The sequence below is a fragment of the Akebia trifoliata genome, chromosome 16 (genome assembly GCF_017979445.1).
Source record: "Akebia trifoliata isolate Shusen 1 chromosome 16, ASM1797944v1, whole genome shotgun sequence".
Taxonomy (NCBI): domain Eukaryota; kingdom Viridiplantae; phylum Streptophyta; class Magnoliopsida; order Ranunculales; family Lardizabalaceae; genus Akebia; species Akebia trifoliata.
The window spans coordinates 5,608,808-5,636,728 of record NC_141390.1 but is presented as its reverse complement, the minus strand read 5'-3'; the positions used below and the strand labels follow the sequence as shown (position 1 = coordinate 5,636,728).

The following is a 27,921-nucleotide window of genomic DNA, read 5'->3' as shown; positions in this document are numbered from 1 at the left end:
TTGCATAAATCCATGTTGACCCCCTAATATTTTGATAATTACACTAACCTCCCCTTTCACTGATGGTTAAACTTCAGATGTTATTTTACTATTTTACCCTCTCATTTTATCTTTTTTAATAACAAAAATTAAAATGCCCCCTTTTAAGCATTCACTCTTATGCATGAATCCATTTTTTTTTTCACAGGAATATATTTGGTTAACGGCAACTAGATGGAAGGAGGGTAAGCGAGCCCCTTAGATAATTATAAGGGGGTAAGTGTAATTGTCAAAACGTTAGCGAGTTGACGTAGAATTATGCGAAACCACAAGGGTTGAAAGTCTAATTCACCCACACAAAAAACTGATCGACGTGGGAAAGCGAGAGGAGTTAGATAGCATTACCTAACTTGACCAATAACCTATTGCATCAATGCCGATCCATTTAAGAAAAAATAAGGGGAAAAAAAAAAAAAAGGCCAGATATCAAAAGAAAGAGAGGACTCAAAATGAATGCCTTCACCACAATCAATTATGTTCATGACTTTGACACGGTGCGAAGCCAAGAAAGAACAGGTAGCATGTATCAGAGACCTACAATAGGTCGATCCAATCACAATGGGACCGACAAAGAAAAATATAAATAAATTGAGCTGGTGTAATCTGCCAGAAAAGAAAAGTAAACCATAAATAAGATGCAGTGGTCAGAAGATCCAACCCTTGGGAGGGCGTTACACCTTGTCTTAAACCGCGGGAGCTGGGGCTGAAGTTCTCTGATTGAGAAGTGGTTGGAGGGCCTTCACAACGATGCTCATGTTCGGCCGGAAATCAGATTCATACTGCACACATAATGCTGCCACAGCGGCCATCTGTATCAATAGACACAATCAGTATATCAATTTAACAAGAGAGAGAGAGAGAGAGAGAGTGAGAGTGACCTTAGCTACAGCTTTTGGAGGGTACTCCCCTTTTAGCCTTGGATCTACACATTGCTTAACCTTGTCTTCACTCAGTCTTGGAGTTGCCTATCAAAAAATAGAGAACATTAGCTGGATCCTTTATTAAATTCATCTTCTTTTTTTTTTTTTTTTTCGAATCTTTCATTATTATCTTTAATTTAGGAGAAATGGTATTTTATTATATATAAAAATAAATAAAGAAAAATAGCCCCATTCTTCCCACCGCCTGACTCCGATCTTCGAAGGACCCCCACACTAATGGGCCATAGTACTCTGCTCAGAAAGTTTCCTATCCCTAATTAAGTGTGGGTCTCAAAATGAAAATTTAATCATCATCAAAACCTAGTCCTAAATTCAAGTTCTATTTAGTCATGTTTTCCGTTAATTCAAGAGTCCAGATCTCCTCTCATTATTTCACTCTCACAGTTTTTTCAATTTTCCTCACATTTTAGAACCAAATACATTCCTACCAACGCGGGGCTGCCATAGTTTTTCATTGCACATCACACCAAATCTTCTTTAGTTTATGACTTATTTGTAGCTACTCCGAAATTTTCACAAAGTTCAGGTCTAATTTTACCTGTCATAGTCTTTCCACTTATAATCGGCTAAGCTCAATCAATGATTGTCCAACATTCAGCTTCATAAAGTGTGGATAATCTTGTTAGAGTTAAATAAATATTTTCATTTAATTGGATTGGCATGTGTAACATAGCACTCCATAAGTACACTCCACTTTAACCATCCAACTTAATTCTCTAAGTAGATTCCTATATCCCACTACCCTTACAGATGGTACATAAAACCAAGATTAAAAAAAATGGTTACTTCTAAGAGTGTCTTGGCCATCAATCTTTTACTGAACCTTCCTCTTTGTGCGTGTCATTAATAAGTTCCATTCCGTATACTTTGCCAGTTTGTCCTACTTATTCTAAAGCCTTGGACTCAAGAGCAGCTATCCAAACTTAGTTTCATGTTGACTCGATGGTTTTGAAAATCATCCGATATCGAGGTGACTCACCTGAGTCATCTTGGTATCATTCGTGAACAAGAAGGTATGCCTTGACCAAGTCAAAGATTTGCAACAACAAAAAAAATGATTGTCCTTTCCGAGATACCATGAGTTATCTAAGTAACATTCTTGTACAAGACAAGAAGGGAAACCAATATTGAAAACCATAGTTGACTCACTCCCTAGAGTCTCTCATCAACTAGCATTGTCAGTGTCATCTGCAAATAACAGACACCAAAGGGCCCACTCTAGAGTGAAAATAATTATAGCAAACAAATACAAACTCATTTGTCACGTCACAATTTGTTCTCACACTAGTTATAGTCATATAACTCTTTTCTTTCCTAATACCCACCAAATTAACTCTCTAGATACTCCATTACATATTTCTGTAAGTCCAAAAACCAAGTAGAGATCCTTCCTCTTTTCTTTAAATGTCACCATCATCTGTCTAAGAAGAAATCAATGGTCATCCCCCCATGCAAAAAAACCAATTTAGTTTTTTTATATCATTGTTTCTTATCTTAATATTTATTTAATCACTCCTCATAATTTCATTGTATGACTCAAAAGTTTGATGCCCCGATTGTTGGTCCAGCTTTATTTCTCCTTCGAACACGTAGTACTATTGTACCATTTTCTCCATCCAATATTTCCTTGGAATTCGACATATTATTAAATAACTCAATTAACCAAGGCAATCCTGTACTTCTCATGAATTTTCGTACTTCTGCAAAAATACATCTGGTCCTTAGCTAACTTCATCTTACTAATTTTGTTTCACTATCGATACCATAATTCTACTAAAGTACATGAGTCCTCTAGCCTCTTGTGTATCTCATCCCAGTCTAAGCATGTATGTTCTTCTCACATTGCTCTCACCCTCCTCACTCCCTAACCCATTATATAAATCATCCATGCCCTTTTGTAGCTTCAATTACCATTTTATATGCCTCTTTTTCAGCATCTTTGTATACTTCTATCTTTTTTGAGATTTTAGTAACTTTCCAAGATTCGTGATAGATCATTTTTTTCTCTAGTTACCATCTCAAACTCATCATTCTAGCACCAAGCTCCCTTCTGTGGTATAACTTTTTTCCTTTAGATTCAACAAGAACTTCTTTTACTACTCTTATAATACATGTGGCTACTTCATCCAACATTACTATCATATCTATCGCTAAGTTCCACATTTATTTTTTTTATCAATTGATTACAAAAGACAATATTTTTTTTTTTTCTTTTAGATTTTCACTACCTTATTCATTTATGTACTTTATTTTCATCCACTCTCTTCCATTTCTTAATGTGAATGTCTAAAACCAATAAGCCTACGTCATGTGGCAACACTTTCTCCTAGAACAACCTTTACATATCGTTCATTTCTCCTCAAAAAAAAAAACATATATAGCTTTTATCGGTCCACTATTAATCATCATCATCATTGTCAAAGCCTTACCCAAAAGATTTGGACTAAACGAATCTTGTTCCTCCATTACACTATCCATAGCCATTATTGGTTCAACTCTTAAAGGTAACCAAATGTACATCCTTATTTTTTAAATACATGTTCATCCTTATTGGTCCCATTTTCTATTTCATTTCTTTCTCCAACTCCAAGACCTCCGTGCACCCTACTATATCGTCTACTTCTTTTTCCTACATAACCATTTAAGTCTCCCATAAATAGCTACTCTACATAATGAATTCAATTAGCTCATCCATGTCTTCCCAAAAGTATTCCTTAAGTTTCCTCATAACCCAACTTAAGGTGCATAATAATTATGTTAATTATCTCCTACTACCATACCTGCACCATTTTTGTTTATAACATTGCCCACGTGCCAGAATTTGTAGCAATCAATTTCCTTAGCCCAAAAACTTTTACAATGTCTCTTACAAACAAGCTATCTGATTTCTGTTTTTCATTCTATTTACTAACTCTAAATTATACTTGTAGAAGTCCCCACCTTCCAAGACGAGATGAATCCTACATTCATTGACTAACTTTTCACTCAAACTCATCCAGTCTGGTTCAAGGAACCCTCACCCCTTTTTCACTGCAAGAGGGAATTATTGCAATAGAACACCTCGGCAAACCTTGCCTACTTCCCATTGTAATCAGACTCCACAGCAACCACTAGCTTCCAAAGGATGCCCTAAGATGAACTGAATGAAACATTAGGATAAATATTTGGATGCCCTACAAAACCATTGGGTTTCTTAAATTCTCGTCTCTAAAATGCCAAGTGTTTCATGATATTTATTTGCAGCTAAAGATCCTAGACAAAATAGTCTTAAGGTTGTCAGATTTTCGATTTGGGGGTAAACCCAGTTTGTTAAATCCAGTTTCTTCAATAGAAATCATGGTCTCCTTACCTTTATTTATGAGGGTTTCTTTTGAATTTGACCTTAAAACCTGTTTGTTGGATAAATAAGAAATGCTGAACCCCAAAACAGATTTTAAAAAAAGCTTAGGCTTCCCTAATCTTGGTTTCCAAACAACGTGAAGGAGATTCAATGGAATCCTTCTATTTATTGTCTATGTTCTCCTATAATTTTTTTTTTGTTTGACTAGTATGTTCTCTTCTGTAAGTACTAGTGCTTTGTTCTTAAACATGTTTTTCCATTCTGTTGTGTCACTCTTTTTTCTAATATGTATGTGTGCGTGCGTGTGTCTGTTTTTCATTCTTTTGCATCTTTCATAATGAGTTCGATAATAATGATGACTAATCATTAGACTAACTCCGTTATCAAAATGACTAGCTCAACAATATAGAATACATTATAAATCAAGATAATCAATGGACAGGTAATAACAATACAGGCACAGTAGAAAAGCTCACCCAAGTGACAAGACTCTGCTGCCCACGAGGCATAGTATGATCAACGGGTTTCCTGCCAGTGAGAAGTTCTAGAAGAACAACACCAAAGCTATATACATCACTCTTTTGCGTCAAATGACCAGTCATTGCATACCTGTTTAACTTTTATTGTTAGTCTCATTAATTATGATACCCAGATAGTTCAATATGACCTAAATAACCATATCGATACAATAAGATATCGATATTGTACCAGCAGATATTGCATAGATGCTTCTAAATTACTAGTCTCTCATTTCCCATTGTATTTATAGTTTTTTTTTTTTTCTTGTGATTTCCTGTTTTGTTTGTCAAATAAAATGTTTAAATAGAATATTGTAACAAATAGTACCATAAAAAGCTAAAATACTAACTATTTTTTGCTAGGCAAAACAAAAATTAAAAAAAAAACGGATTGTTGAGATAACTGACAAAAAAGTACTATGAAAGAAGAGGCATACCTCACCGAAAATAACCCAAGGAAAACACCTAAGAAACCAACGCCAAATTACAAACAACGACCAATCTAAACACAAAATCTTCAAAGTAAACCCCTCTAAGTTCCTTGAAAGATTTGTTCCAATAAAACAACAAATACAAGATATAATTAATAATAACCTCCAAGGAGCATTCTTTGTCTTCAAAGATTCTCCCATTACGTTCTTTCCAAATTCCCATAACAATCGCATACAGTAACAAGCTCCAGAGAACACTCTTACAATTTAGGACAGGAAAACCCAACTGAGGCTAATTCTCAAAGACCTCTTTGACGGATGAAGACATGCACCCCTCCACACCAAACAACTTATGAAAGTCAGACCAAACTTCTCTTGCTAAATAACAAAGGAGCAATAAATGATCCACTGATTCACCGTCTCTAAGGCATAAAAAACACATGGCTGGACCACAGAACCCTCTCCTTCTAAGCTGATCAGCAGTGAGAATTCTCCCCCACGCAGCTGCCCAAACAAAGAAAGAAACTCTCAGAGGAACTCAAGGACCCCAATAGCAACATAAGGAAAAGGATGTGACTGACCAGACAAGGTCAACTGATGATAGAGATTACTAACTGTAAATAACCCCTCCCTTCCCCCAACTCAGATCCTTCCATCTACCCTTCCTAGGCCATTCAAAGTCCCTGATACCTGATGTAAAAGAGTAGCCACCTTTGGAATCTCCCAATCATTAAGTGCCCTTCGAAAACCAAGATCCCAACCCCCCACATTTTGACCCCCACACTCCAAAATAGAATAATTTTGTCCTCAAAATAGAATACAACCCGGGGAATTGATCTTTCAACGTTCAATCGCAGCACCACACGTCCTCCCAAAATCTAACTCTGTCACCCCTCCCTACCTTGAATCGAACTCTCTTTTTGAATTGCGGAAGCACCTTCATGATTCCCCTCCACATCCCACACTCATACGCCTTTTTAGGCTCCTTGCTTTCCCAACCTAACCCATCTTCCCCAAAATTTTCCAAAATCACTTTGCGCCATAAACCCCCCTTTCCTCCCCAAATCTCCAAATCCATTTTCCCAACACCACCTAGTTCATTAAGCCCACTTTTCTAAACCCAAGACCACCCCACTTCCTTTCAACACAAACCCGATCTCAACTTACCAAGTGAAACTTCATTTTCCCATCCTTATCATGCTACAGAAAATTTCGAAACCACTTATCTAACCGGATCTCCTCACTCCTTGGAACTGAGAACAATGAAAGATAATAACCTGGCAAACTATACAACAAACTCCTAATCAATGTTAGCTTATCCCCTTTTGAGAGGTACACATTATGACACGTCCTCAACCTTCTTTTCACCCTCTCAATCACCAGGTCCCACATAGATTTGCTATTATAAAGAGCTCCCAAAGGAAGACCCAGATACAAATAACGAAACACACCAATACCGCAACCCAGATTAGCGGCTAACACACCCACCTCCTGCACTTGACCCACAGCATACACCTTACTTGTATGAACATTGACAGGTATTCCAGTAACCGCCTCAAAACAACATAGGACACCCCCAAGATATCTGATCTGAGACAGATCTGCATAAAGAAAGATAAGCATGTCATCCACGAATGGAAGATGCGACACCACATGCCCACCCTCTTGCACTGCAAAACCTCTAAGATTACCATTTTCCATTGCTCTCCCGATGATCCTACCTAGCACCTCCTCAATGATTAGAAAAAGGGATGGCGACAAAGGGTCTCCCTCTCTCCATCCCCTGGAACTCTTAAAGTACCTAGCCGGAGAACCATTGATCAGCACTGAGAATGTAGACGAGAACATGCATTTCATCACCCACTTTATCCACCTCTCCCTGAAACCCATACGTCCCAAGAGGGAACTTAGGCAACTCCAACTCACATGGTCATACGTTTTTTCCAAATCCAACTTGCATACCACACCCGGTTTTGCCGACTTGATCCTTGAATCAATGCATTCATTAGCAGCTAAAACAGAATCTAAAATCTGTCCCCCTTTGAAGAACGCCCCTTGACAAGGCCCAATCCATCACACTGCAAAGAACAACCTTCATCATGTTAGCCAAAAGCTTGGAAATTATTTTGTAAGTGGCCTCAACCAAGTTTATCGACCATACACTCCTTTTTTTCGTATCAAAGCCTATTCGAATTATGATCCAAAAAAACCAAATAATAAAAATCTACCAATACGGCCATCAAATCCTCTTTCAGAACATCCCAACACACCTGAAAGAAAGCCAAGGAAAACCCATCTAGACCCGGCACTTTGTCCTTGCATAAGCCAGCAATCGTTAGTCTGGCCTTCTCCTCACTAAACAGGCTTTCTAGCCATAGCCTCTGCTCACAAGATAATCTATCAAAATGCAAACCATCTAACTTGGGTCTCACACATCAAACTCCTCCATGTAAAAGAGTCTCATAAAACTTGGCCGCACCATCTCTAATTTCATCCTCTCCACTCAACCACTTTTCATTCACTTTCAATCTAGAGATGAAATTATTTTGTTGATGATGCACTGCCGTCCTATGAAAGAATTTTGTAGTGGTGTCTCCTTCCTTTAACCATCTGATTCTCGATTTCTATTTCCAACAAATCTCTTCCATCACTACTAAGGATTGAAAACTCCCCTTTAAAAAGTTTTTTCTCATAATCCCATTCGAAGAAAGTATCCCTCCTTCCTTTCTATCCAACTCTTCCAATTCCACCAAAATCTTTTTTTTCTTCAACTCCACCCTTCTGAATTCTTGCTTATTCCACTCCTTGAGCTTTTCCTTGATCACTTTCGGCTTCTTACGGAACACGCTTCCGGACTTCCCTAAAAATGAAACTCAGCCCACCAACCCCCAATCAACTCTATAAAGCCAAAGCATAAGTGTATAACAACCACATATTTTCAAAACAAAAAGGGGTCGGTCTCAAAGTAAACTCTCCTGCAAGAAGAAAAATGGGACAATGGTCTGAAGCCAGATTGGGGACAGCTTCTTGAACCATGCTTGGGAAATTCTCCTTCCAACCACTAGTAACCAAGAATATGTCTAATCTATCCATTACCAAATTCAACTGATTATTGGATCAAGTAAATTGATACCCACACAGGGGCAAATCTACTAACCCAATGTCTTCCACGAACCTTCTGAATCTCCTCATCTTTGCCGAGACTCTTGCCCCGCTAGCTTCTCATGGGAGAATCTAATAACATTAAAATCACCATCAATACACCAAGGCCGGTCCCAATAAGCCTACTCATTATCCCATTCGCAGTTTGCTAGGGGGTGTGGAAAGAAAGAAATCGTTGAGTATTTGACGGGAATTAGAAGTATCCTTAAAGGAAATTTTTGTATCTATTAAAGGTTTTCTATTTTCTTGGTTTTTTGCAGAGTTTAAAGGAGTCTTCTTTGAAGACTTCATGGGGAGATGGGATTGGGTATGTAGATTGTCCTAGCCGTTTGGGCTTGGTCCATTTTCTCCCTTTTGTACTCTTTTCGTTGGTCTCCTCGACCACATTTTAATATAAGTTGCATTTACCTATCAAAAAAAAAAATTTGATTGCGATCTCTATCAAGATTTGGACCATAGACACCAGAAAACACTCACCAAAAGACTTCACCCACATGTTTACACAACACCGATAGCAAAAAAAGCTCCTACAAGAAATTCCTCCACCTCGATAAAATTCTTGTCCCAAAGAACCACAATCCCTTCTGTTAAACCACTGTTGGAGCAAAACACCAACCGATATCCCTAGAAGCCCACAACTCTCCTACCAACTTCCCATTAAACCCCTCCAATTTTGTTTCATGTAAGGTCACCACTTGTGGCTTAGCACTTCTACTCATCAATTTAACCACAATATGTTTCTTATTATCGTTTAAGCCTCTCACATTCTAGGAAAATATTTTAGTCGTCATCTACAACTATTCTTTTAAAACTTGATCTCCCTCCAGGAGAGGCTTTCACTGGAAATTCAACTAGATTCCTTTCCAAATCAACAAGTTCCTTTTTTAATATCGAATTCTTCTTCTTCACAATCCCCTCGCTCTACTCGCCTACCAAAATCTCTAAAAACTAGATATACCCCCCATCCCAACTTTGTCGTCTAATTCCAGATCCAAAAATTCTTCATCGTCATCCAAACTCTCCTCCTCCACAACGAATTTTTCGTCCACTTTTTGTTATAGAGAAAAATAAGCACTACGGAGAGCCACCCCTTCCTGCCCATCCTCCCCAATCATCAAGCCTACTGAAACTCCAATTCTAGCCGCGTTAACCACCAACCAACTTGAGCCAGTACCCACAACTTGTATGGTGGTGGAGGTTCACCTGCTCTCCATGCCACAATCACTCCGCAACAATGGAATTGTCGACTTGGTCATCCTTCACTCCGCTCTTTAAAAAAGATGGTTCCCACTTTGAGTCATATTTCTGTTTTAGATTGTGAGACATGTCAGTTAGCTAAACATCATCGTGTTTCTTATCCATCTAGGTCTGTTATTAGAGTATCGAGTCAGTTTAATCTAATTCATTCTGATATTTGGGGTCCTTATAGGATTGTTTCCTGTTGTGGGTTTCGGTATTTTATTACTTTTGTAGATGATTTTTCAATAATGATATGGCTTTATTTAATCAAAGATCGTTCTGAGTTATTTTCTATTGTTAAATTGTTTCATACTGAAATTCAAACTCAGTTTGGTGTGCAAATCAAGTTGTTTCGTAGTGATAATGCTAAAGAATATGATTCTAGACCCTTGAATGACTATCTTTTATCCTTTGGTATTATTCATCAAACTTCTTGTACACGCATCCCTCAATAAAATAGTGTTGTTGAATATAAAAATCAGCACCTTCTTAAAGTTGCACATTCTCTAATATTTCAGATGCAAGTTCTCAAACCTTATTGGGGGGATGTGATTCTTACAGCACGTTATTTGATTAATCGAATGCCTATGTTTGTTCTTGATGGTCAGTCTCCTCATTCTGTTTTGTTTCCTTCGAGTCCTTTATTTTCTTTACCTCCACGGACCTTTGGTTGTGTTTTGCTTGTTCATTAGTCGTCTCCTAGTTTTGATAAGTTTGATCCACATTCGGTGAAGTGTGTATTTTTAGGTTATTCTCGTACTCAGAAAGGTTATCGTTGCTATGATCCTTCAGCCTATCGTGTTTATGTCAATGCAGATGTTACAGTTTTTTTATTATGTATCATATTTTACAGATCCAATACAATATGATTTTTTGTTTGATCTTCCTCTTCCTATGATTGATTTCTCTCCCACTGTTCCATTTCCACTCACTTATGTTCACAGAAAGCAACTGACAACTTCAGATCTCCATCATCCTCCAGATGCAGCCACCTTACCATCATCTTCACAGTCTGCAGATTAGGTATCTAGTACTTCTGATTTTGATTTTCCTATTGCACAAAGGAAAGGCACTCGTCATTGTACTAAGCATCCCATTTCTAAGTTTGTTTCTTTATCTCATATGTCTGCTTCGTATCGTGGTTTTGTTTCTACTCTTTCTTTTGTGTCTATTCCTAGTGGTGTATAGGATGTTTTGTCTCATTCAGGTTGGAAACAGGCCATGGAGGTTGAGATGGATGCTCTTCATCACAATAGTACTTGGGAGTTAGTATCCTTACCTGCCGGTATGTGCACTGTTGGTTGTCGTTAGGTGTATGTGGTGAAGTATTTGCCTGATGGGTCTGGTTGAAGGCCCACTCGTAGCCAAAGGCTATACTCAGACTTATGGTGTGGACTACTCAGAAACTTTTTCTCTTATGGAAAAAATGACTTTTGTTCGAATTGTCATCTCCCTTGCTGCCCACTTTCAGTGGCCCTTATGTCAACTGAATGTAAAGAATGCATTTTTGAATGGTGATTTGGAGGAAGATGTGTACATGAAGCAACCTCCTGATTTTGTTACTCAGGGGGAGTCTGACATGGTGTGTAAGTTGAAAAATGTCATTTATGGCCTAAAACAATCTCCACGAGCTTGGTTTGGGAGATTCAGTGAGGTAGTAGTTCAATTTGGGTTGAAACAGTGTCAGACAGATCATTTTGTGTTTGTTCACTTCAATTCTTCAGGGCCTATCATTCTGGTAGTTTACGTTGATGAAATAGTCATCACAGGTGATGACACTAATGGAATAGAGGAGCTGAAAGCCTTCCTTCAGACACAGTTTCAGACAAAAGATCTTGGCAAGTTCTGTTATTTCTTAGGGATAAAAGTAGCGAGATCCAAGAAAAGTATTAATCTGGTTCAAATAAAGTATGTACATTGAATTGAGAGAACTCAAAAAGTGATTAATTACTCAGTCCTAATTAGGCTTTAAAGGGACTACATAGTCTAATATGTGAAAAAGACTAAAAGGGACAAAAGACCTAAAAACACTAATAAAATAGAGTTATTCAACACTCCCTCTCAAGTTGGTGCGTGAATATCGGCAACGCCCAACTTGGACAAGACACCTTCAAAGGCGATTTGGCTAACACCTTTAGTAAGAATATCGGCAAGTTACTAAGATGTAGGAACAAAAAGAGTACAAATCTGTCTAGAAACAACATTCTCTCTAATAAAATGTCGATCAACTTCGATATACTTTGTTCTATCATGTTGAACCTGATTTGTTGTTATGTTAATAGCTGATTTATTATTACAATATTATGAAAAGGGAACTATCATAGAAAGACACAAATCAGCTAGTAAGGTCTTGAGCCACAACAACTCACACACCCCAAGTGTCATAGCTTTGTAATCTGACTCAGCACTGGACCGAGAAACATCCTACTTCTTACTGCGCCAAGTTACCAAACTGCCACCAACTTTAGTACAGTACCCAGAAGTGAACCGTCTATCAGTCACTGAACCAGCATAATCTGCATCTGTCCATGCCTCAATGCGAAGATGACAATGATTATTGAACAAAATACCTCGACCGGGATATCTCTTAATAAATCTAAGAATACAATAGACAGCAGTAAGATGAGATGTGTGAAGAGAGTGCACGAACTTACTTACAACACTAACAGCATAGGCAATGTCGGGATGAAACATACACAAGTAGATCAATTTTCCCACAAGACAATGACACTGGCTAATATCCGGCAAACACTCCCCCATAGAATCAGTCAACCTGTGATTCTGCTCAATATGAGTATCAGCGGAACGAGAACCAAACTGACCGGATTCATTAAATAAATCAAGGACATATTTACGCTGAGAAAAAAATATACCAGAATGGGACCGCGCAACCTCAATGCCCAAAAAATAACGAAGATGCCCAAGATCCTTAATCTCAAATTGGCATCCTAAATAAGATTTTACCTCGGTAATGTCGTCACAATCATCTCCAGTAAGGACACTATCATCCACATAAACAATCAGAGTGATAATTTTGCCTTGGGAATGACATAGGAAAAGGGTATGATCAGCAAAACTCTGATGAAAACCAAACTGATGCATTACCTTAGTAAAATGCTCGGACCATGTGCGAGGAGATTGCTTCAGTCCATAAAGAAAACAGCGAAGACGACAAACATGTTCAGAAGAAGTAAATGCAAGAAAACCAGAAGGTTGGACCATATAGACTTCTTCCTGAAGATCACCATTAAGAAATACATTCTTAACATCTAACTGAAAGAGGGACTACCCTCGTATAGCAGCAATATAAAAGAAAACACAAATGGTGGTCATCTTGCCAACAGGAGCAAATGTCTCTTGCTAATCAATCCCATAAGTCTGAGCATATCCTTTGGCCACCAAACGAGCCTAATACAGAGCAATAGAACCATGAGGATTATGCTTAGTGGTGAACACCCAACAACATCCCATAGCCTTCCTTCCAAGTGGAAGAGGAACAAGTTGCCAAGTTTGAGTTTTTTCAAGAGCATTCAATTCATCAATCATAGCTACTCGCCTCTCAGGATTTGCAATAGCATCTGCAACAGTATTAGGAATAGAAACAGTAGACACAGAAGCAAGAAAACTCTAATAGGAAGGTGAGAAAGCGGAATCAGATACAAAATTAAAAACGGGTTAAGTACAAATGAGCTTACCCTTGCGAGTGACGATAGGACAATCATCACAAAGGACAATAGGAAGCGAAGCTGGAGGCGAGAAAGCAAGCTGGTCTGGCATAGAAGTGATGGTAGTATTGCATGATTGCCGAGAATAAACTTACAATTGAGGAAGTGACGAACTAACAAGAGATGGAGAAGGAGAAACAGGCATGGGAAAAGGAAATAACAAAGGAGAGGGGTCATTATCAGGGGAATCTAAAGGAAACCACTCAAACTGAATGCCAACTGACCTAATGCAGTATGAGGTATGCTCAAAGAAAGAGACATCCCGAGAAATGAAACGCCTTCGAGAAGGAAGATGATAACAGCGGTATCTTTTATGGGTAGAGGAATAATCTAAAAATATATATTTTACGGCCTTAGAATTAAGTTTAGAGCAAGTTTGGACAAGAATTTGAACAAAACCGACACACCCAAACACATGCAGAGGAAGTGGAAACAAGGGATGATCTGGATAGAGCTGAGAGAAGAAAGTGACAAACTAAAGAACCCGGGAAAGGGTCTGATTAATAAGGTAAACAACAGTAAGAACTGCATCGGCCCAATAGGATTGTGACACGTTCATACCAATAGAGAGGGGCTAACTCCAAAATATAGTGGATCTTCTTTTCTGATCGATCATTCTACTGAGGAGTCTTAACATTGGACATTTGATGCTCAATGCCAGATTCTAAACAAATCTTCAATACCTCACTATAGGTGTACTCTGTATCATGATCAGAACGGAAAGTCTTGACGATACGACCAAACTGGGTATGAACCATAACAAGAAATTCCTTGAATATCCCATATACTTCACTGCTGTGTTTCATAAGATAGACCCAAGTGGTACGACTATAGTCACCAATAAACATGACAAAATAGCAAAAATCAAGAGTGGATGTGACGGGGAAAGGACCCCACACATTAGAGTGAATTAGGTCAAACAGAGTAGATGTAGTAGTATTCATACTAATAGGATAATGAGAACGAACATGTTTAACTAATTGACAAGTTTCACAAGAAAAATCAAATAAATTGTTATTATTAAATAAAGTAGGGAACATGTATTTCAAATATCTAAAGGAAATATGGCATAAGCGTAAGTGCCAACGGATTACAAGTGCCTTATTAGACTGACAACAACTACTAAGCTGAGAAACAGAATGAGTGCTAGGTAAAACAGGTGCACCCAAGAGATACAAGTCATTCACTTCACCTTCAATGTCAATTGTCCTCTTCAACCCCAGATCCTAAAAAACACAATGAGGGGAATAAAAAGTTACACTGCAATTCAAATGCTTGGTAACTACTAACAGAGATAAGATTAGTAGTAAGTTGAGGAACATGCAGTGTATTAGTTAAGGATAAAGAAGGTGTAACAGAAAAATGACCTTGACCAGTTATAGAAGACAGAACCATTAGCAAGACGAACCTTGCGATAACCAGAACAAACACTATAGGTTTTGAATAGGGAGGACGTACCGGTCATGTTAACTGAGACACCAGAATCAAATGATCCATGATGAGGAAGTGGTGGAAACATTGTATGCAGATGCAAAGGTACCTGAGTAAGCGAAAGTAAAGACTGACTGAGATGAAGTCTCCATCTGATTGAAGAATTTCCTAAACTTGTCAAGCTCAACCTGGGACATAGATACCGAATCCGAGGAGGTATTAGCTGAAGGGAGTATCGGATCAGTAGTGGACTGAGAGACTACATAAGCGAAAGATCATTGAGACAATTGAAGTTGTTGATTAAGACGACCATGATGCGCATAGCAACGAGCCTTCACGTGACTTAACTTTCCACAATGATCACACTTATATAACTGACGTGTATGGACGGAAAATGATCTATACCCAATAAATGAACTCTCACATACTTAAACTCATCCTAGAGACCAGTTAGAAACTGAAAAACTCAATTCTTATCCAGAATCGACACATATAATGCCTCATCAAGAAAGTCATTTCAAACATAGGACGTGGAATAAAAGGTCAACTCTTCCCATCTAGCACGTAACTGTGATATATAGGTGGTAATTGAAGAGTCACTTTGCGAAAGGCAAGAAATCTAACACTCAAGTTAAAGATCCGGCCATTGTTTTGACGTTGCGAGTAAATACTCTTTGCGGAATCCCATATCTGTTTTGCAGTCTTGGAGAACATAAAACCATCCACAATGTGTGGTTGCATGATGTAACCAGCCAAAAACGGACCATAGAGTCATTAGCAAACCATTGAGGGTAAGTAGTGTCAGTCGGTACAGGTTGTTTTTCCGTCCCTGTGAGATAACCAACCTTCCCTTTTCCACCAATAAACATTTCAACCGATCGTGCCCAAAGAAGATAATTAGGACCATCAATTTCAATGTGGTAATGTGGATGCCTGGAAAGTCGGTCGAATGGGAGGGAAAACTACCCGATCCATCACTATTACCAGTGATCGAGGAAGAAGACGTCTCTGAGGCCATCAAAGAGTCGATGTGTTTTGGTTTGAAAAGAGTTCAAATAAGAAGAGGGGACGACTCACAAAGAGAAACTGATCGCAGCACCCTAAAGGTGGTAATACACATCGTAAGAGGCGTAAAAGGTGATCAAACACAGTTGTAGGTGACCAGAGAAGTCATTAACACAATCGTAGGGCACCTAGGAATAGTTTTGTCGCTGTCGTAAGCTTCAAACAACAACTTGTTGTTGTTGCAATCTTCAAACAGCAATACTGCTGTGAGCACAGACCCAAAACAGCACCCTATTGTGAGCACAGACCCAAAATAGCACCCTACTATGATTGCAGCCCCCAAATAGCACCACTGTTGTGATAAACAGTACCACTACTGTGATTGAAACCCCCAAACAACACCTATCTCAATTGTTTTTAGCAAACAGCCAAGGAGTTGTTGCCGTAGATCTCTATGGATGGTCTAAAGGCCATCGTTTGGCCTAAAAGCCACCAAAAACATAAATAAATGAAAACAACAACACCTCTACTGTTGTCATAGGACTTCAAGATGTTCTAACGACACTATCGCATGGTGCGATTAGGGTATGGAGCAAAAAACCCCTATAAGGGTGATGTTTTAATGTAAGAAGAGAGGTGTCGAAGGTGGATTTAAGAGAAGAGGGGGACGATGGGGTTTGTAGCAAGGAGGGGGGCGATGGATGTAGGCTCTGATACCAAATTGAATTGAGAGAATTCAAAAAGTGATTAATTACTCAACCCTAATTAGGCTTTAAAGAGATTACATAGTCTAATAAGTTGAAAAGGCTAAAAATGACAAAAAACCTAAAAAAAATTAATAAAACAGAGTTATTCAACAATGTTTTTTATTTGCTTGATGAGACAGGTATGTTGGAAAGTAAACCTATGGACACCCCAATGGACCCTAATTCAAAGTTGATAGTAGACAGAGGAGAATTGTTTGATGATCCAAGAAAATACAAAAGACTAGTTGGTAAACTCAATTAGTTGACTATCACTCTTCAAGATATTTCTTTTGCAATAAGTGTAGTGAGTCAGTTTATAGAAACGCCAAGATGTGGCTGTTCAAATCCTTCGATTTCTTAAACGATCTCTAGGATATGGTTTGTGGTATAAGTCCAAAGATCATTTGGACTTAGAGGTGTATTATGATGTTGACTGGGCAGGTTCTCCATCTGATAGGTGGTCTACATCTAGGTATTGCACTTTCTTAAGAGGAAACTTGGTTTCTTTGAGAAGTAAAAAAGCAAAATGTGGTTACAAGGTTTAATAAAGAGGCAAAATATAGAGCAATGGCTCTTCTGAGATGTGAACTAACATGGGTTAAGAATTTTCTCAGAGAATTGGGTGTTAAGATAGCTATTCCTATGCGATTATATTATGATAATCATGTTGCAATTCATATTGTTTCCAATACAGTGTTTCACTAGTGAACAAAGCACATAGTGACAGATTGTTACTTTATCATAGACAAGATTTTATGTCGGCAGATATGTTCACCATTCGTGAAGTCTGAAGATCAGTTGGCAAATATGTTCATTAAGGCACTTAACTGTAGTCGTCTTAGTCTTATTTGCTCCAAGCTAAATTTACTTGATATTTATGCTCCAACTTGAGGGGGTGTTATTTTTTTCTTTAGTTTCTTTTATTTTCTTTTCTTTAGTTTATTTCCTTTATTTTTTTGTTCCAAGTTGGACTTTCCAACTTGAGGGGGAGTGTTATTGGTATGTATAGGACATGTGAGGGCAAACTGATCTTTTCCAGTTCCACACGTCCCATTTAGTGTAGCCCTAATTCCCTTATATAAATATAAAAGAGGAGGCTCATAAAATAGATTTTTCTATTGAGTCTCTCTCAATACTTCTCTAAATCTCTCTTTCTCTTCTAAACAATAATACCTTCCATTTTCCAAAAGGATCCCAAAATCATACTTAAACCAATCACAAAAAACCCTCAAACCCCCAGAAATACGCCATCTTGAAAAGCTCGCCTTCGCCCTATCATACAACAGATTTTTTTAATTCAAAAAAACGGGATCCACTTCCAACACTCACTCCACATATGGAAAGGAAGGCCCACCGCATTAAACCACGAGCCTTATGTCTTCCAAGAAGACTCAAGTCTATCAATTTTGGCAAACCAAGATGGGAAAGTGATTAAACAATGTTTCACATGAGCTTTCTTCCTTCTACATAAAAAATATGCCACTTCTTTAGAACTTGCTATCAGAAGTCTGTGATCCTCACCCCAAGGATAAATAAAAAAGCGCAAAGGCACTTTGGGAATCTTCGAATTCTTTAACAGCTCCACAATCGTCCTTTGAAAATAATCCCAAGATATTGATTTATCTTTAGCTTCACAAACAACCACCCTCCTCAAATCTCCAAAACTCACACCAACTCTGCTTGTTGGACCCGCGGGAAGATTTGAGTCGACTTCTAGTTTTCCGTTGCGATGAGAAAACCCTGTTAACCTTATGTTTTGAGTTTTCACCTCCAACAAACTTCATCGCTCCCCCAATCTTCTCCAAAGACTTGGACCTCGTAACTCTCTTCTCCAACTCCCCACCCACCATATTCACTACATCCAACAGTAAATTGATCTCCAATAAGAGATTCTTCCACCCTTTACCCCCAATTCCTTCTGGAATAAACAATGCCGTCTGTCTTTTGATTAAATAAGTCCTACAACTTCAAAAAGTTAACTTTTGAATTCCTGTCGCAGAACAGCACCAAGGTCTTGCGAGAATTTCGCACTCCAAGGACTAACCTTCCTTTTAACACCAGCATCTTCCAAACTCTTCACAAACCACTCCAACCGCTCCCTCCCCAAGGACACGGTGAAGTTACAAAACTTACCTCTCTCAGTTAACTCTACCACCTTCTGATTCTTTGCCCATCTTTCTCTCAGTTCAAAAACCTTATGGTCAACCAGCAACATCATCGGAATATTCATTCTTTTTACCTTCTCATTCATTTTGCCAAAATGTTGAAATTATTTGCTAAAATACTAATTATGAAAGGGGGAAAACTAAAAAGGAAAAACAAAGGCTAAAAAACTGAAATATGGTATCAACATATTAGACGAGTCTCATATCCACAACTTTGTCCAAGATTTCAGAAATAAAGAGTGGTATCGCCTACTTGTACCATTGTCCCTACATCAAGACACAAGCACACTTCCAAGTAAAGACACCTCTAAACCCTAATAATGAGCTTTTTCCATATCCAAAAAACCAATGTTAAAATGTAAGAACAGAGTAAGATCAATTATATTCAATCACATTGCCTAGCAAAGGAAACTCACTGACTTTATGGGTGTGTTAGGCATGGCTATAGTCCAAGTCTTGAAGGATGCAAGAAAAGCTGAAATAGGATATGAATGAAGAGTAGTAGAAAGATGTCAATGAGAAATACAGTTACCATTCTAAACCACAATCGCTTGCCTTTGTTCAAAGTAAATATGAGGGTACTATGCAAATGAAGACGACCAGTAACAAAGTTCATCTATCAATCATTTGAGCTATTTCTAAGACCAAATTCCAAAAGAAATTATCCCCCACTTGTCAAGAACTCCTTCGATGGCGCCTCCAAAAGAGAGGAGGGGGAACCGCAAGAGGGGGAAGGAATTAGGAAACAATTTCTAAGAGGAGATTCGCAACACTAGCTTCCCAAAAACATATCCTTGAAGTAGATACCTTCAAGGTGCTCAAAATTCAACCCCCCATTTCCTCTTTGAACATTACATCCATAAGGATAAAGGAGATCACCACTTTCCCAATAAAAGTTCCTTTCATTGTATTGACCCTCCTCTAGATATTAGAGAGTTATGCTCCAAACCCCATGATCCACTCCTCCAAAGAAAAGCAAATACCCCTAGAAACCTTGATTCTCAACCATCTTCTTAGGTAAGGAAATGGGCTTACACTTGACCAAAAGACTCATCATTAACAACATTCCCTAAAAATTTCTTCTCCATTACCAACCATTTCACCACATTACTCAGAATAGAGAAAAGGGACATGTACCTAAATTTTCAAGAAGCAAACTTTCCATCAAAACCCTTGATAACGAGGTCCCAAGGAGCCTTAAATCTATAGCTCACCCCAGTGGGAAGGCCAAGGTAAATCAAGGGGAGACAATGAAGGTCACAGCCCAAACTATATGCAAAATAACCTAAAATTTATAAAGATCCCACCTCCATAACCTTGTTTTTCCTACATATTAATGATCAAAACCGAAAGAAACCTCAAAACAACATATGAGCCTGTCAAAATACACGGCGCATTTCGCTCAAATTGTAAAACCTGATTATCAATTCTAATTATGGATTGTCAAAATCAGATTATAGAAACTGATTTCCATAATCCAAATTCTTGTTTGGCTAACACTGTTTCTGAAAACTGATCTTGTGGAAAAAAATTATCCAACTAAACTTCGTGAGATTGAAAATGAGAGTAAAAATACGTGTCCCAGACATTGAAGATAATGGATTTTTGAGAGAACAAATCAAAGATTTTTGGAAAGACTTGAAAAACAGGAAATTTAAATCATTTTTTATTAGTTTTCAAGTGAATTATACGTTATGAGCATGTTAAGCTTACCCAAAAAATTATGAGGATTTTGTACTTTTATTATTGTTGTTTTTGTTGCTATTGTTATTAACTATAATTATAAATAATTATATATTCTTATTATTGTTGTTGTTGTTTTTGTTATTATTACTACTACTATATAATTAATTATAATTTTATTGATATTATTATTATCAGTTATTAATTATATTATTATTATTATTGCAAGATGTATATCAAGATCGTCATCAGTGGATAGTCTGAGATAATTTGGAGAAACTGTCTGATAACTATTTCTGATTCTCCATGATTTTGGTTCTTGATTATGAAAAAATCAGGTCGATAATCCGAACCAAACGATGCATCGGATTCTAGAATCTGATTATGAACCAAAATCAGACTCTAGAATCTGAGCCAAACATCCCCTAAGTTTATCTACAAAAACTCCTACAAAGAGGAGAGTATCATCAACAAATTGAATGTGTGATATACCTTTTGATATACTCCCTCTCTACAAAGACAACTACTTGAATGACCTAAAAAACTTCCCTGCTTACACATAAACCCTAGACATCTCCAAATGGTCTCATGGCTCTCCCTTTAGGAAAGTACTAACTAGGACTCACACCAACTAATAACTAGGTCGTGGGAGTACCATCCACCTCACCCACTATGTTTCCCCATCTATGTGACTAAGAACTCACATTCCATAATATCTAAACAATCATTTTCTCAATCATGTGTTCAAAAAATCCTAGAAGATCATTCTCGTGAAGTGTACATAAGAGGCCCAAAGCAACATCAGTAGAGAATATGTTCACAAGAAAATGCTCACACATAACTCTCAACATAGATTCCAAAATGCTCACACATAGGACAACATTTCCCTCAAACTAGAACCAACCAAACCCCAGTTCTCATCCTTTGTTTCAGATGTAAACCTGAGTAAGAGAAAATAGACCACCAAGATTCACAAGTCGGCATCACCCTACAAAGGATCCCTTCCCTTTCTCCCTCCTTTTTCTACAAAAGGATCCACTAAAGCTAGGCAACACTAGAGTAGAAGAGTTTTGGATAAAAGGGAGCCGAGACTGTTCAAGCAATAGCATGTTCCCACACCTTGACCATTCCTTCATATTCTACTTGAGGTCTTCCCTAAAGGTCAAACATGGTAGAGACCTACACACCTAAGTCCAACGAAGAAACATTATGTTGATAACCCAAATGGCTGGGATAAGGCTAATGATGGTGGTGGTGATGGTGATAGTGGGTGATGGTGATTATATTACAAAAATATCATTTTTATTTTTTTATTTTTTTGCTTATCGTGGGTATCCCCACCTTTCTAGTAAAGATTAATCCCACGGTCACTAACACACCCCCACGGAAGTCCTATGTGCAACTAGTTGATTTGAGGGTCAAACGGACCCTAGAGTGTGGCCCGAAGGAATTCATTGCTTCGTGAGATTCCGAACGCCTGACCTACTAATGAGGACATCACAAGCATAACCTTCAAAGTGTTCCAAAAGAGGAAAAAACATTCAGAGTCGCTGTGGATGGACGGAGTATGGACGTGTAATTTATGGACGAGCACCATTTCATAGACCCTTCTCATTGGGTCATTATATTTCATGTTTTTATTTAGTTTATGCTTAGGAGTTTATTTTAACGTTTAGAATGACTATTTGGGATTATTTTCATGGTCTATTAGCCTATGGTGTTAGTATAGGTGTTTAGGGGCAATTTAGTAACTTTATAATGATTTTTTAATGAGTTTTCATAGGCTGAAAAGTCAATGAAAATAAAGTTACGGGATTGGGACGTACATAGTATTTTTTATTTTGTTTTTCTTCAATTTTTTAAGTTTTATTTACAACCATTGGATCTTATTATGTTAGGCCAATAGTTGAGATTAGATTTAGGGTTTAAAGAACATTATAAATAAATGTTTATTGTTATAATTTTCTCTAATAATGATATTCCCAACAATGAGTGTGGTGAGAAATTATTTTGGAGTGACTCTAAGATAGCATTCTTCTTCTCTATCGAGTTAGGTATTTACTATTTTCTTAACATCTTCTTTCCCACTTTCTCTTTTAATTTTTCTTGTTTTGAACATTTACATCATCCTTAAACGCTAGTCAATTCATTCTACATCCCAAAACCCCATCAAAATTCCTTCATCCATTGAAACGTAACCCTAATACCCATAAAAACCTAACCTAGCCCTTCCCTACTCGAACTACATTGTTCCAAGCCACTTTAAACCTTTTTTTTTTCAAGCCATATATGTCATCCAGCACCTTAGCAACCACCCAAAACCTAATCACCTTCTGTTATTTTAGCCTACAAAATCTCCAAACCTTGTTAACTTGCTTCTCAACAAATCAGCACTACTTATTTGACTATTTCTGCATTAAGATTGAACTTAAAAATCTATTTTGAGTATCTAACCGAAACCCTATGCTAGAGGAAGACTTGTTTTCCATTGTAACCTATTATTAGTACTTGAATTACTGTTACCATGGGATTGTGACAAACCTTAGAATGGTTTTTTTATTATCGCTTGGATTCTCTTGCATATCTATGAATGTATAAGCTCATGATTTACGTTTACATTGCTTATATTAATTAAGTCTGATCTCGGATTCGTCATCCTATGGTAACATTCATGGTCCTGCATCACCTACCCTTCTTGGGGAGCTTTTATCAAAGCTCAGCTTGCCACTAGGCCAACCCCTTGGGGTTACAAAAATATCATCAATCCTCTGTTTGCACTAAGAAAATCCAGCAACTTTCCTAATCCATTTTATCCTTAATCCCCTTTCCATCATAATCCTAGCCTGAGAACAGTTCTTGCAACTCTATTTCCTTAGAAATCCTTCACAAACCCTAAGACTAAACTTCCAAACCAATCTATAGAAGAGAATGGAAAAGATTGAAAGAACTGTGCAGTCCCAAACCAATTTTCACAGATGGTATTATACTAAAATAAGATCCAAGATCCAAACGTGCACAATCATTTGTTCGAACAGAAAGTAAATCATCAAGGGGGGACTCGGAATATGGAAGGTGATATATCAGGGTGGTCAGCAAGGCAGACTCTGCCAATTACGACAAGCGAGACCTATCACCAAATACCATCGTCATCGTCCCAAAAGTAACAACATGCAAGCACAAAATTGCACAACAAAACCAAGTAAAAGATCAACCTATTAAACTAATTATGGATAAACATAACCATGAACAAAATATGAGTTTAAGAATGATTACTCTGGTGCATGATAACCAAAGGTCCCCAAAACCCGAGTAGAATGAAGACGAGCAGCCATGTCAGGAGCCTGATTTGAAAGGTTAAAGTCTGCAATTTTGGCTTTAAAATCTTCAAATAGGAGCACATTGCTGATCTGATATCCCTGTGTATTGAACCTTCTCACACGCTGCATCCAACAGCACAGCATCCATGGTTTGTGCTCCTTGGACTCCTTTTCTACCTAAAATTACAAAACCAAGTTGGCATACCAAAAAGAGAAAAATACTAATAAAGTGGTTCAAAATGGCCTTCTAAATGACATACCATGCAAGATATCATGTAGAGAACCCATGGTTGCAAACTCATATGCTAAGAAACGAAGATTGCCTTCCACGCAGTAACCAAGCAACTCAACAAAATTTTCATGCTTCACTCTTGACACCATGGAAACCTGACAGGAGAAAAAAAAATTATTAAGTAATATGACTTTTTTTATTAAGTAATATGACAGGAGAAAACTGAAGAAGTAAACAAATAACAACGAAGCAAATCATCTTTTTTTAACCTTATTATACATGCTTGAAGACAATTAATTAGATAGTAGAGTAATTACTTGTGAAATTTTCAGACATACCTGGGTCAAGAACTCAAAATTGGACTCTGGTTCAGACGAAACATCAAGCTTTTTTATAGCCACAGCTTTTCCGTTGTTTAGGGATGCATAATATACTCTTCCATAAGACCCTTCACCAATCAAAGACTTTGAGCCAAAATTTTCAGTCTTTTCTTTTAGTTCATCCAAAACCAATGCAGGAACTTCAATAGGTGGTGGTTCCTTTTGCACTTCATTATTGGCTTGAGGAGACTGCTTTGAGCCTTTTTGGTTCCCTGAAATGTACCAAATAGGTAAGTTATGAAAAGTATAAAAAGAATACAAACATAAAATATGATCATCTAAACTCCATCCAAGAAATATCTGATATTACATAAGGAACCACTCAACTTTTTTTAAGATCATCACCATCCGAGACATTCACAAAACATTGAATGTTTCAGGGTCAATGTTTCGGTCATCTCAGCTGAAGCCGGAATGCCACAGATGAAACATTCCAAAACAGTACAAAACTTTAAACAATGATCCTTATCTTTCTTTCATCTTTTCCAAGTTGAAATTAAGTTTGCGCTTGAATTTGTGTCCACACATAAGGACACACAACTAAATTGAGGCCTCAACAAACCCACGTAACAAAGATCACCATTAATGGAAAGAATGGGGTAGTAATGACTTTGTACAAATTAAATAGAACATTTCAATTTTTACAAAAAGTGCTTGATAAAAATGAATTTCACTTATTTAAGGGAAGTTAAATAGCCATACACTTGAATGTTTAAGTTCTTCTGATTTTCTCTAACTTTAATTGAGTAACAAATCTTCACCAATACCCTGAGCAAAACCAGATGTTGTAGAATAATAAAACCTACTAAAACGCTTGAAAAGCACACAAAAAAAAAATCTTGGTAACTCCCTTAATCCTCTAAATCCTACTAATCAACTGCAATGCACCAAATAAAAAAAGATCACACTTGCATTGGAATTATGGATTGCTTAAGATGCACAAGGTGGGGAACACTATTGCAGACCCAAAAAGTTATGGATGTTTGCCTCACGCATTGATGAACCTAAATACCAAAAATCACCTTGATTGATGATTGCCAGCCATTGGATTTGACAATTTTTCCTCATAAGTTTTGAATAGCCAGGCTTGAGCTTTTCTTGTCATGCTCAAATCCAATGGCTAGCAATTGCCAATCAAGTTGCTTTTTGGTATGTATGTCCACTAAAAAGTGGACCAAACAATTGTGAATGGGTCCAAAATAATCTGCCACATGGTGCATTTTTTACAAGACTGCAAACCATTAACAAGAATAACATGCAACATAAAAAAAAATTACCAAATGTATCATTATTGGAACTTCTTTCACATCACAAAACCTAAGTACTAAAGGCCATTTTTTCCCTTCAATGGCCTTCACCCATAAATTATACATATTGCTTTCTTTAAAGTCACACTAATATTTCTAGCAGGTATCAAACTGATCTAAGGTTTGCTAATCCACAACATCAGTTCCTTCATTGTTGTGATGCCTCTTTCATTCATTGGAAATTCCTCTTGGAAAAAAATACGAATTAAAACAATAAAATAAAGAAGCTGACAACTTTAGGAATCTAATATGCTTTTGGACCTTTCTACTACAACCATAGCATAAGATCCAAATTTTAAACCAAGAATTGAAACTTCCTCACATTCAAAACATATCCTAAAACCTGCTACAAGACCTTCGCCACTCCCATATTCATGACCAGACTAAATAATTTATCACATTTGATAAAAAGAAAAATAAAAAATAAAAAAAATAAATTAAAAAAATAAAAAAAATAAAAATAAAAAAATAAAAAAAAAAAAAAAAAAAAATATATATATATATATATATATATATATATATATATATATATATATATATAGATATATATATATATATATATATATTAAATTACATAACAATAACTCAGTAGGGGGGGGGAACCAACCAAGATTTAAGCTTAATAATTCTCTAATGTATGAGGCCACTTCAACAATGAATCATTCAATGCAAAACATGTTTCCTTGATTCAAAGAATAACAAGACTAGAACCAATCGAAAACGACTATGACATGCAAGTCGGACACACCGAAACCCAAACTCTCAAATATATCTCTCAACTTAATTATAATATTTTGTTTTCAACAATTATTTTTATATGATTTTCCTGCACACTATTTATATTGTTTATATGACTTTGACACATTATCTATTCCTAGTAGTTGGCCTTCAACTATTATTGAAAATTATTAAATAATATTGTTCAATAAATTCTATGAGTTGTTAGCATTGTCCCTATCTATCAGCCCCCTATGTCCAAACCTCCAAGGATTCAAACAAAACAAATATCAATGACCATAGAATGAAGTAGTAAAAAAATAGGCACCGATGCATCAATCTCATTTTGTGTAAGAATCAATCTCTCTATGCACGCAAAAAGACCCTTCATAACCTCGGCATCCAACTCAATATCTGAATTTGAGTAGGTAAAAAACGAGATTTAAATAAGAGAGATTTTATTGCCACGCCAACTTGTGCTAACGGCACCCCAATTCATATGTAAATCACCAAAGAATTAACACACATCTTAAATAATAAGGGAAGTTAATCGAAGGCAATAAAAACACACCATATGCATGGTTCAGGGGTTCAACTTCATTTGGATGGTAAGATTCTTCTACTTGACAACTACAACAGAACCACCGACGCATCCTATCTCTCTTCCTTATATCAATGGGTCCAGCAGAAGGTGCAGTTTCCTGTTTAAAACCAAAACAAATTCTCTCACAAAAACTTACAATATTTCATTTTAAATGAAATAACAATAAACAACAAAGATATTAACAAACCAAAACATACTCAAATTAATTAATATTAAAATCAATTAACATAAAAGAGAAACGTTTCACTAACATTTGAAAGACCAAAACACATATATAAATCTCACCAATAAACCATGTCGTTGGATGTCATCCTCCATTTCTCAGACACGGAAAGATTAAAAATCAACCAAATTGAAATTTATTTACTTGCAAGCGATCTCTAAGCGATTTGATTATTTATATAGAACAAAGAAAATCCTTGATCAACAAAAAAAAGCGATGAGAATGTCGGAAAGTTCCCTTTATAAATCCTTAATTAGCAAGAAAAGAACATATCCGAAAAAGAATTTTGAACAAAAAAAAAATATAAATCCTTAATTAGCAAGAAAAAGAACATATCCGAAAAAGAATTTTGAACAAAAAAAAAATATAAAGGTTCGAGAGGATCAGAAAACACGACAATAAACCCTAAAATGAAGATCGATCGTTCGATTGAGAAATAGTGGAACAAAACAATCGAAATTAATTTAAAAACTTATATATATATATATATATATATATATATAATAGATATATATAGATATATATATATATATATATATATTTAGCGAGAGAGATTACCTGGTTTATTCTTTCTAGGGCTTCTGTTAGAGTCTCTATCGCCAAAAATGGGAGAAAAGCAGGTAAAAAGGAAGGTTTTGGAGGAGAGAAGACAGATAGGCAAAGGAGAGTCTGTTGGATCAACTCTCTCTCTCTCTCTCTCTCTCTCTCGCTGGTTT

General features: G+C 36.9%; 1 non-coding gene and 1 pseudogene across 2 annotated transcripts; both read right to left on the bottom strand.

The window, feature by feature from the left end:
• Positions 1-483: 483 nt before the first annotated feature.
• On the bottom strand, positions 484-27,401 carry LOC147382419 (protein CYTOSOLIC ABA RECEPTOR KINASE 7-like; annotated as a pseudogene). The gene is made up of 8 exons (XR_015173398.1): positions 27,268-27,401; positions 26,950-27,079; positions 24,313-24,566; positions 24,003-24,129; positions 23,699-23,919; positions 4,797-4,929; positions 918-1,004; positions 484-848 (listed from the first exon to the last, which is right to left on the bottom strand). The product of XR_015173398.1 is annotated as a protein CYTOSOLIC ABA RECEPTOR KINASE 7-like (transcript).
• LOC147382420 (small nucleolar RNA Z43) lies at positions 23,480-23,580 on the bottom strand. Its single transcript, XR_015174120.1, has one exon. It is a non-coding gene; the product is annotated as a small nucleolar RNA Z43 (small nucleolar RNA).
• Positions 27,402-27,921: the final 520 nt, after the last annotated feature.